Source organism: Bubalus kerabau, chromosome 10, assembly GCF_029407905.1.
Source record: "Bubalus kerabau isolate K-KA32 ecotype Philippines breed swamp buffalo chromosome 10, PCC_UOA_SB_1v2, whole genome shotgun sequence".
NCBI lineage: Eukaryota > Metazoa > Chordata > Mammalia > Artiodactyla > Bovidae > Bubalus > Bubalus kerabau.
Window position 1 is genome coordinate 95,554,760 of NC_073633.1, and position 12,345 is coordinate 95,567,104.

General features: G+C 39.7%; 1 pseudogene; it reads right to left on the reverse strand.

The window, feature by feature from the left end:
- Nucleotides 1-1,769: 1,769 nt before the first annotated feature.
- On the reverse strand, nucleotides 1,770-3,754 carry LOC129622139 (tigger transposable element-derived protein 1-like; annotated as a pseudogene).
- Between the last annotated feature and the right edge of the window lie 8,591 nt (nucleotides 3,755-12,345).

Sequence of the window (12,345 nt, forward strand, 5' to 3'; positions counted from 1 at the left end):
TGGATGATGCATTCAAAGTAAATATTGTAAAATTGGTGGTGGTGATGGTTATGGTGATGTTTCTTTCCAAACTACATAGCCAACCATTAAGAAGTATTTTCAAATCCCCTATTTCAGACATCCTGGTATTAATTAAGTATCTAAATTAGAGATATGTGAAAAAGTAGGATTTTTAAAAGCAGCTTCATATTACTGCTTGCCCTTTAGCCTGTACAACATAAGATTCCTTTCCTTAGACTGTACGAAATATTTCTAGTGAACATCTTTTGGGGACATAGCCTTCATAGGAAGGTGTCATTTTCACAGGATATCCATGCACACATGGTTACTGAATCTCTGTGAAAAGACAATTGCTTCTCCAGAGCGAACCCACCAAGGCTATCGAGTCAAATGATTTTAAACTCCCCATGGGGAGCCCCAGCCACTCTTAAATCCATCGCACGTTGAATAGCTAATTGATCATTCTCTTTCAGCCGGCTTTGGTAAGTGTTTAGATGTTTTCCCTTTGGTCCTTGTTGGGAGGTCATGTGATTTTTCTTGGGCTGCACAATGAAAAGAGTGAGGAGAAGGAGAGAAAGAAAGAGACAAAGGAGGAATAACCAAGCAACATTCTCAGGAATCTGAGACTGAGAGATGGAAAATTTCCAAAGCAAAGTTCAAGTCATCTAGCAAGGAGTATGGCTTTTACATCTGTAGCAAAGACTACCCCCAACCCTGCCCTGTACCCACCCCTAGCTCCTTTCTAGAAAGATGTATGCAGTGGGGACCTGTGAATGTAACTTTTGACAGTGATGTAGAACAGTGAAAACTAAGTCACTCCATACCGAATGCAATCCCACATTATTTCTTGCATAAAAAAAGAGTCATACAACTATATACATATGTAACCTATTTCACGGTAACAATAAAAACATATTTATCGATTCATCAAAGGGTGACAGGTTTGTTGCATCTTTTCAAGTGTATTATACTGTGATTTTTGTCTTCCTTGAGAAAGATTTCCCTGAAGACAGTATTTATAGCAGGGGTAGGAATTTACATTACACTTGGGTATGAGTTCTGAATAGGAAACACATTGCATTTTGGAGTTGGGTGATATTGGACATTCCTTGAAAAATCCCCTAAAGGGAAATAATGTTTTACCTACTCATTTTCTCAGATTTCCCTATAATTTTCAATGATGGCTATTGCCAGCAGTCTTTATGGATCAGAGATTGCATCAAAAAGAAGAAAGGAATGCAGGCATACCTCAGAGATATTGCAGATTCTGTTCCAGACTACTGTGATAAAACAAGTATTTCAGTAAAGCAAGTCACACTTTTTTTCGTTTTCCAGTGCATGTAAAAGTTATTTTTATACATAGTCTATTAAGTATAATTGACTATTAAGTATAGTCTATTAAAAATACAGTAGCATTGTGTCTCAAAAAACAATATCTATACCTTAATTAAAAAGTAATTGTTGCTAAAATATGCTAACATCTGAGATTTTCGTGAGTTGTAAACTTATTGCCTGTGGAGAGTCTTTGTTGTTTAGTTGCTCAGTCATTTCCAACTCTTTGCGACCCCATGGACTGTAGCCCACCAGACTCCTCTGTCCATGGGATTTCCCAGGCAAGCATACTGGAGTGGGTGGCCATTTCCTTCTCCAGAGGATCTTCCCAACCCAGGGATCGAAACTGTGTACCCTGCATTGGCACATGGATTCTTTACCGCTGAGCCATCTGGGAAGCCTGTAGAGAGTCTTGCCTCAGTGTCATGGCTGACTGATCAGGATGGTGGTTGCTGAAGGCTGGGTGGCTGTGGGCATGTCTTAAAATAAGACGACACTGAACTGTGCTGCACTGATTGACTCTTCTTCCATGAATGACTTCCCTGTAGTATGTGATGCTGTCTGATAGCATTTTACCCACAGAACCTCCTTCAAAGTTGGAGTCGGCACTCTCAAGCCCTGCCACTGCTTTATCAACTAAGTTGGCGTAACATTCTAAATCCTTTGTTTTCTAAATTTCACCTGTCTTCATAGCATCATCGCCAGGAGTAGATTCCATCTCCAGAAACCACTTTCCTTGTCCATGCATGAGAAATAACTCTATAGAAGGTTTATTATGAGATTGCAGCAACTCAGTCACATCTTCAGGTGCCACTTCTAATTCTAGTTCCCTTGCCATTTTCACCACATCTGCATGTACTTCCTCCTCGTACCTCTCGAAGTCATCCGTGAGGGCTGGAATCAAGTTCTTCCAACTCCTGTTAATGTTGATACGTTGACCTCTTCCCATGAATCCCAAATGTCCTTAATGGGTGACATCTAGAATGGTGAATGGTTTCCATAAGTTTTTCAACTTTTTTTGCCCTGATCCATCTGAGGAATCACTGTCTACGGCAGCTGTAGTCTTGTGGAATGTATTTTTTAAATAGTAAAACTTGGAAGTCAAACATTACTCCTTGATCTATGGGCTACAGAGTGGATGTTGTGTCGGCAGGCATGAAAACGTTAATCTTGTTGTACATCTCCATCTGAGCTCGTGGGTAAGCAGGTGCATTGTCAATGAGCAGTAATATAATGAAAGAGATTTTTTTTTTCTGAGCAGTAAGTCTCAACAGTGGTTTAAAGTATTCAGTAAACTGTGCTGTAAACAGATGTGCTGTCATCCAGACTTTGCTTTTCCACTTATAAAGTATAGGCAGAGTAGATTTAACATAATTCTTAAGGGTCCCAAAGTTTTCAGAATGCTAAATGAGCACTGGCTTCTGTTTAAAGTCACCAGCTGCATGATCCCCTAACAAGAGCATCAGTCTGTCCTTTGAAGCCAGTCATTGACTTTTCCTCTCTAACTATGAAAGTCCTAGATGGCATGTTCTTCCACTGTGAGGCTGTTTGTCTATTGACAATCTATGGCTTAGGGCAACCACCTTCACTGATTATATTAGGTAGATCTGGGTAATTTACTGTAGCTTCTACATCAGTACTTGCTGCTTTACTTTGCATGGTCTTCATGTAATGAAGACATCTTCTTTCCTTAATCCTCATGAACCAACAACCTCTGCTAACTTCAAACTCTTCTTCAGTTGCTTCCTCATCCCTCTTTGCCTTCATAGAATTAAGGGGTGTTAGGGCCTTGCTCTGAATTAGATTTGTGGCTTAAGGGAAGGCTGTGCTGACTTGATCTTCTAACCAGACCACTGAAACTTCCTCCAAGTCAGCAATAAGTCTGCTTAGCTTCCTTATCATTCCTGTGTCCACTGGAGTAGCACTGTTAATTTCCTTCAAGAAGTTTTCCTTTGCCCTCACCATTTGGATAACTATTTGGTACAAGAGGCCTAGCTTTCATCCTGTTTTGGCTGTTGCCATGCCTTCCTTATTCAACTTAATTATTTCTAACCTTTGATTTTAAGTGAGAGACATGTGACTTTTCCTTTCACTTGAACACTTAGAGGCCCTTGCAAGGTTATTAACTGGCTCAATAAGGTTTAATATTGTTGTGTTTCAGGGAAGAGGGAGGCCTATGCGGGGAGAGAGAGATGGAAGAATGGTCATTTGGTGGAGCAGTCAGAACACACACAACATTTATCAGTTAAGTTCATCATCTTAGGTGGATACTCCAAAACAATACAATAGTAACATAAAAAAAAATCACTGATCACAGATCACCACAATGAATATAATGATATTAAAAAAAAAATTGAAACACTGCAAGACTTACCAAAATGTGACACAGAGACATGAAGTGAGAAAATGCTATCGGAAACATGGTGGACAGATGTGCTCGATGCAGGGCTGCCACAAACCTTCAATTTGTAAAAAGCACAATGTCGGCCAAGTGCGATAAAGTGAAGAGTGATAAAATGAGGCTTGCTTGTGTGCTTGTCATGGAAGCATTTTCAGATTCCATTGAACAGGTCTATAGTCCTTACTGAAAATTTCCTTTCTTGTCATCATGCTGTGCTTGACAGTCAGTAAAATATCAGCTTTTCCCTACTGAACTGACATAATTCCTTTCTTTTTCTCTCTCTCCCTTCTATACCCTTGATCTCCCCAGTGCTCATGGTGCATTATAAATATTCAATAATTCTTACTGAAAAAGTGAATTGGATTCAAGTCTAATTTATACATAAAAAAATTCTTTATTTTAAAGGCCCACTCTTTGCAAAATGCAGTATTAACCAGTGGTCATTTTCTAATGGACCTTTAGTTGTTCTGTTTTCTGGAATTCAAGATTCTGCTGGCACTGATATATCTTTCTGGTCCTGATGTGCTCTGAAGGTGAAAGTTCAAACTCTCATACTCTTTGATTACTTTCATTTCTCCAAAGTTTAGATCCAAAGAGGTCATAGGCATTCTTGTCCTAAGAATGGCTTAGAAAGGAAATTACTTTAGAGGTCCTTTGGCATTCTGAATATGCTGGTGGAGATACAGGGATGACAAAAGGGAACCTCTATCTTGTTTATTCAGAACCTGTTCTGATTCTTATTTACTTTTCAATTTTTATTGACATGTAGTTGGTTTACAGTGTTGTGTTAGTTTCTGCTGGGTAGCAAAGTCAATCAGTTATACATATATTCACTCTTTTTCAGATTCTTTTCCCATATAGTTGATTGCAGAGTATTGAGTAGAGTCCCTGTGCTATGCAGTAGGTCCTTATTAGTTATCTGTTTCATATAGAGTAGTGTGTATATGTCAATCCTAGTCTCTCAGTTTATACTTTCCATGCTTTACCCCTTTTTAACCATGGGTTTGTTTTCTACACCTGCAACTCTATTTCCTAGCTTAACCTTCTATTGTACTAAGTCTCTTAGAAACTGTTGAAAATGAATTCACACTGACATTATGAACTTATTAGGCCCTAGCAAGAGTCTTCATGGTTTCAGGGTTTACCCTTATAACTGCGCATAATCTAAAGCATGGTAGGAACAAAGATTCAGCATGGATCAGACGTGTACATGCCTGACTGTCCCGTGGAGAGTCCCATTTCCAGTGAATCAGGGTCACTGTGTGCTTTGGGTGTAGCGACTGGAAGCCAACGGAGACCAGCAGAGAGCTCCCAAGCAGCAGATACTCTCCTGTGGTCTTTGAGTGAAGGCCTGTCAGGGTCAACCAGAGCAGAATTCGAAGGAGACTGCTATGCACAGCAGTGAGACATGTGAACTATGGAGAAGTCATCACTCCAGTATTTCAGAAAGGAAACTGACTTTAGAACACAGGCCAGACACCGGAGCAAATAAATTAGGAGAGTAGGGAGAGAAAACTGAAATGCAAAGACATACCTGGTAGCCAAATCAGGGCAGATCAGTCAGTCATGACAGGGAAAGACTCCTAGTACAACCGCTGGGTCTGATGACTACTCTACAGGGAGGCAGCCTTTTGATGGTGGTGGATCAAAGTGCCTCAAAACTTCTGCCCATTGCTGTAGAAGTCATAAAACCAGGATGCCAGGGGATCTATCCAGGTTCTGATTTACTGAATCACCATGTGTCCACTCACTATGGAATCTTGGCACAATGTGTCCAGTGACAGAAAATAGAAAGTGCCCAAAGTTTGTAACATCATGGCAGAGATGGACGAATATAAGAACTTTCCATTTAGCAACAGTGATAATAGATGCTGTTCATTGACAGCATCCTATTTGCCAGGCATTTGACTTAAGATTTTGAAGCCTTGTAGCAAACTACTCTTAGAACAGCCTACTGAGATTCAAAGAAGTCAAGTTTGCCTGAAACTACTTAGCAGATAATTGACAGAATATGGATTTGCCTGCTAATTTCTCTCAATTTAAAGTTCCGAGCTTTCCACTTTATTAAATGCTTTCAATGCATATGAATATTCCAATGGCACTGTGTTTGTCTGTCTTACCATTTAACAGAAAAGTGAAGGATCTCCCATAGGAATGCTTAGGCAGTTATAGAAACAAAGGAGATCGTGGAACAGGCAATAATCACTAGCTCCTGGTCACTTTCTACTTTATAACACAAGATATAGTTAGTAGGGAGTGCTGCAGTTAGACAGAATGGAACTGGGATCTTGGTTCTTCCATTCATGAGTTGGGCCACTGAACCATGTTACTAAGCCTCTCTAGGTCTGTGATTCTTAGTCTATAAAATATGATAATCTGAGGATGATAATAGTATGCATTTTAGATACAGTTGTCAAGATTAAAGCACTTAATATATTTAAAATGAACCAGCAACAAGGACCTATTGTATGGCACATGAATGTGTGTTCAATGTTATGTACCAGCCTGGGTGGGAGAAGGGTTTGGAGGAGAATGGATATATGTATATGTATGGCTGAGTCACTTCACTGAAATGACCATGACATTGTTAATAGGCAATACCCCCAATTTACAATAGTTACCAAACCAACACAGTTTAATCCAGTATAGCAAAAGAATACTGGAAGATAGACAAGTGACTTCATTTCTTTGGCTCTCAGAATCACTACTTAGATGTTCCCAAAGATCCCTTCCAACTCTGAGAGTCTGACAAATGTGGTTGAGCACCAACTATGTGCTGAGTTTGTCACTGGGAAGAATGGGGTTGATACACTCAGAGAAGCAGGATGTAAAAAGATCTGGTGATCGTTCTACTAGAGAATCAGCCAAACAATAAACCTACTCTTTGGCTTTGTCATAGAAGGATTTTGAAAAGAATAGAAAGATATATGTGAAAAGAGTTGAACTTCTGGGAAGAGCGGTGATAATATAAATATGCTGTAGCCTCTGAATAAGAATAGTGATGTTTAAAGGAACGTAAATTAAAGAGAACACTAAAGGGGAAAGAGAGATGGATTTCACCCTCTGGATCTGTCTCTGGTTTTAAATTGCGTAGGTGAGAGATTGGTAAGAGAGATTTATTTCAGCCTTTAGTAGTGTATTAGCTGTGTCGCAGAACAAGGGGTATGGTTAAAAGAGAGAGAGGGAAAAATAGGAACAATCATGAGTGTCTTGGAATCTAATTTATTTAAATTTAGATTATTTTGCTTTTGCATTCATCTTTGTGTAAATCGTTGTTCTAAGTACTGTAAGCATAAGTTACAGTTTAATTTTGCAAATTTTTAGCAATATTTATTCTGAACATTGTTTTTAACCATTGAGAAGACTCTTCTCAAGTGAAATTGAAGTTCCAAGTGGCCAAAGTAATTAGTGGGTGGTGGTGGAGGTGGGGGGGGAATCTGTTTAAATACTTGGTTCAATCACAGTTATATGGAAGCTTCTTGAAGATATTAGTATAAAAAAGAAAAAAATAATATGGATGGGAAAATACATTGGAGGAGAGTCTTAAATGAATAAAAAGTTTCCTATTATGTTTTTCACTGGATGAGGGTACCTTAGAATTCCTACAATAAATGGAACGTATTGTTTACTTTTGAGCAACACTGCTCCATAGAACATTATCTGATGATGTCAGTTAGTTCTAGGGCAAGATTTTTCAGAATGCAGATATAATTAATGCAATCCAAACAAGACAACCCCATAATGTATTATCAAGAATAACTACATAAAAATTTAAAATCAGAAGTGTTTTAAATTTCTTTACTTATACAATGACAATTTATTGTTCTAAGACATTAACACAATTTTAAGAGGATGTGTTTTATTTCAACAGTATTTCCATGGTGAAACAAATTTTTAGGAGAGGTTTCCAGGATCCTTGAGTAACCAGGATTTCCACTTGACTTAGACCCTGATATTGTATTTTCTCTGAGTTCCTCTAACTTTTGCTTTGTTTCCAGTGGTGGCTTAGATTATTTCAACTGATTTCCTTTGACATGCAAAAGAAAACAAAAAATAAAACAACAGATAAAAGAAAAACCAAAACAAAACAACAAATAAAAGAAAAACCCAGAACCTTTTCCTTCCCTCTGTTCCCAGAAATGACTAGGAACTTCCTAGCCTTGGGTTACATTGTCAAGCTGACAGTTTGTTTCGGGGACTTCTAATGAACATATCTGGCATTTCACTGAGTCCTCCCAGAAATGGAATTCTCTGACGTAAAGGAACAGTTCTACTTCTGGGAATTTCTAGCGCACCGGAAGGTAGTTGGGGGGCATTTCTTCCCCCCTGGGTAGTGTGGAGGCCAGTTGACACTGGAAGAAAAGTAAGGAATAAGAATCCTTTAGAGCAGTGGGCCCCAACCTTTTTGGCACCAGGGGCTTGTTTCATGGAAGGCAATTTTTCCACATACTGGGCGTGGGGAGATTGTTTTGGGATGATTTGAGCACGTTACATTTCTTGTACACTTTATTTCCATGATTATTATATCAACTGCACCTCAGGTCATCAGGCATTAGATCTTGGAGGTTGGGGACCCCTGCTTTCGAGGACTACCGGCAAAGAAACCAGGGATTCTGACGGCTTGCTTCCAAGAGGAGTTAGGCAGTAAGATCTGAGCAGCCTCGGTGTCTCTGCTTATTGACGGCCGTTGCCTTTTTTGTCAACACTGCAAAAGCAAGGCACACAGGAGGCAGAGGAAATAAACGCAGGTACGGAAACCTGGAGTTGGTTTTCAGAGATCATTGCCCACTATCTTCAGGTCTCCTGGATGTGCAGGACCCCCCGGAAAATGCAAGCCTTGAGACGTATTTGTTTATTTATAGTTTCCAGATTCTCAGATTCTGACTATAATACATTTGACGTGATTAACTGATTTTTCTAATTTAAGATACAGTTATTTTCGGTGTAGGAGGCTATAAAGTTGCCTTTTTTTTACCTTTCTGCTCTGTTTTTCACATTCCTGTCACTGTCAAGACTGGTAATTAATCAATAGTCATGGATGGCACCTTCTCCGTCTTCTTTTACCCTCCTCTTTCCTGCCTGGGTGATGAAGAATGATGTCTCTTCTGCTATGAGCCTGGCTCCCTGTCCTCAGAGCACTGAAGCCCGTCCCTGTGAAAACAGGATACCCCTGAGAGGAAAGCACTGGGAATGACAAATATGACTCCCAGAGCCCAGGCATCAAGGGGTAGACTTCCTGATCCTTGTCACTGGTTACCATCCATCTCTCCAGGTCAGCAGGCCTTTGGGAAAAGCAGAAACAAAGAATAAACTTCTCATCCTTTCCTTGCACTTCTTCAAATGCCCTAGGTTTTAATACCGTGAGAAACCCAGGGAGGAACAGCTTTGCAATAGTGCTAGAAAGGGTTGAGTCTTGAGTCTTTCCCAAGGTTTGGACACCAGGCCTCCTCTCACTTACCAACCCACAGGAACACTTGTAGACACACTCGTACCGTCTACTGTTCTCCAGTTTTGTTTTTCCCGTGTCCACAGGAAACAAAAGCAAACAAGCTCTGTTAAAAAAAAAAAAAAAAAAAAAAAGACGTTTCCCATTTATTGTATTGGGCTTCCCTTGTGGCTCACTTGGTAAACAATCCTCCTGACCTCATAGTCAACAAAAAAGTCCAAAATGCAGTACTTGGTGCAATCTCAAAAATGACAGAATGGCCTCTGTTTGTTTCCAAGGCAAACCATTCAGTATCACAGTAATCCTAGTCTATGCCCCAACCAGTAATGCTGAAGAAGCATAAGTTCAATGGTTCTGTGAAGACCTACAGGACCTTCTAGAACTAACAGCCCAAAAAGATGTCCTTTTCATTACAGGGGACAGGAATGCAAAAGTAGGAAGTCATGAGATACTTGAGGTAACAGGGAAATTTGGCCTTGGAGTACAAAATGAAGTAAGGCAAAGGCTAACAGAGTTTTGCCAAGAGAACACACTGATCATAGCAAACTCCAGCAACACAAGAGACAACTCTACACATGGACATCACCAGTTGGTCAATACTGAAATCAGATTGATTATATTTTTTTGCAGCCAAAGATAGAGAAGCTCTATACAGTCAGCAAAAACAAGACCAGGAGCCGACTGTAGCTCAGATCATGAACTTCGTATTGCCAAATTCAGACTTAACTTGAAGGAAGTGGGGAAAACCACTAGACCATTCAGGTATGACCTAAATGAAATCCCTTACAATTATACAGTGGAAGTGACAAATAGATTCAAGGGATTAGATTTGATAGACGAGTACCTGAAAAACAGTGGATGGAGGTTCATGACATTGTACAGGAGGCAGTGATCAAGACCATCCCCAAGAAAAAGAAATGCAAAAAGGCAAAATGTTTGTCTAATGAGGCCTTACAAATAGCCGAGAAAAGAAAAGAAGCTAAAGGCAAAGGAGAAAAAGAAAGATATACCCATCTGAATGCAGAGTTCCAAAGAATAGCATAGAGAGATAAGAAAGCCTTCCTCAGTGATCAGTTCAAAGAAATAGAGGAAAACAACAGAATGGGAAAGACTAGAGATCTCTTCAAGAAAATCAGAGATACCAAAGGAACATTTCATGCAAAGATGGGCTCGATAAAGGACAGAAATGGTATGGACCTAACAGAAGCAGAAGATATTAAGAAGAGGAGGCAAAAATACACAGGAGAACTATACAAAAAAGATCTTCACAACCAAGATAATCACAATGGTGTGATCACTGACCTAGAGCCAGACATCCTGGAATGTGAAGTCAAGTGGGCCTTAGGAAGCATCACTATGAACAAAGCTAGTGGAGGTGATGGAATTCCAGTTGAGCTATTTCAAATCCTAAAAGATGATGCTGTGAAAGAGCAGCACTCAATATGCCTGCAAATCTGGAGAATAGCAGTGGCCACAGGACTGGAAAAGGTCAGTTTTCATTCCAATCCCAAAGAAAGGCATTACCAAAGAGTGTTCAAACTAATGGACATTTGCACTCATCTCACATGCTAGCAAAGTAGTGCTCAAAATTGTCCAAGGCAGGCTTCAACAGTATGTGAACCATGAACTTCCAGATGTTAAAGCTGGTTTTAGAAAAGGCAGAGGAACCAGAGATCAAATGGCCAACATCCATTGGATCATTGAAAAGTCAAGAGAGTTACATAAAAACATCTACTTCTGCTTTATTAACTTTGTCAAAGTCTTTGACTGTGTGGATCACAATAGACTGTGGAAAATCCTTAAAGAAATGGGAATACCAGACAACCTGACCTGCCTTCTGAGAAGTCTGTATGCAAGTCAGGAAGCAACAGTTAAAACTGGACTTGGAACAACAGACTGGTTCCAAATTGGGAAAGGAGTACGTCAAGGCTGTATATTGTCACCCTGATTATTTAACTTAATATGCAGAATACATCATGAGAAATGCTGGGTTGGAAGAAGCACAAGCTGGAATCAAGATTGCTGGGAGAAATATCAATAACCTCAGAATGCAGATGACACCATCCTTATGGTAGAAACCAAAGAAGAACTAAAGAGTCTCTTGATGAAAATGAAAGAGGAGAGTGAAAATTTTGGCTTAAAGCTCAACATTCAGAAAACAAAGATCATGGCATCCAGTCCCATCACCTCATGACAAATAGATGGGGAAACAATGGATACAGTGAGAGACTTTATTTTTGGAGGCTCCAAAATCACTGAAGATGGTGACTGCAGCCATGAAATTAAAAGACACTTGCTCCTTGGAAGAAAAGCTATGATCAACCTAGACAGCTTTTTATTATTTTTTTCTTTTTTTTAAATATAAATGTATTTATTTTAATTGGAGGCTAATTACTTTACAATATTGTATTGGTTTTGCCATACATCAACATGAATCTGCCACGGGTGTACATGTGAACATGCTGAACCCCCCTCCCACCTCCCTCCCCATACCATCCCTCTGGGTCATCCCAGTGCACCAGCCCCGAGCATCCTGTATCATGCATCGAACTTGGACTGGCGATTCATTTCACATATGATAATATACATGTTTCAATGCCATTCTCCCACTGTCTCGCATACAGGGTTATCATTAACCATTTTTCTAAATTCCATATATATGCGTTAGTATACTGTATTGGTGTTTTTCTTTCTGGCTTACTTCACTCTGTATAATAGGCTCCAGTTTCCTCCACCTCATTAGAACTGATTCAAATGTATTCTTCTTAATGGCTGAGTAATACTCCATTGTGTATATGTACCACAGCTTTCTTATCCATTCATCTGCTGATGGACATCTAGGTTGCTTCCATGTCCTGGCTATTATAAACAGTGTTGCGATGAACATTGGGGTACAGGTGTCTCTTTCAATTCTGGTTTCCTTGGAGTGTATGCGCAGCAGTAGGATTGCTGGGTCATTTGTTGGTGGGAATGCAAACTAGACAGCTCTTTAAAAAGCCGAGACATTACTTTGCTGACAAAGGTCCGTATAGTTGAAGCTATGGTTTTTCCAGCAGTCATGTATGGATGTGAGCGTTGGACTTAAAGAAAGCTGAGCACCAAATAATTGATGATTTTGAACTGTGGTGTTGGAGAAGACTCTTGAGAGTCCCTTGGACTGCAAGAA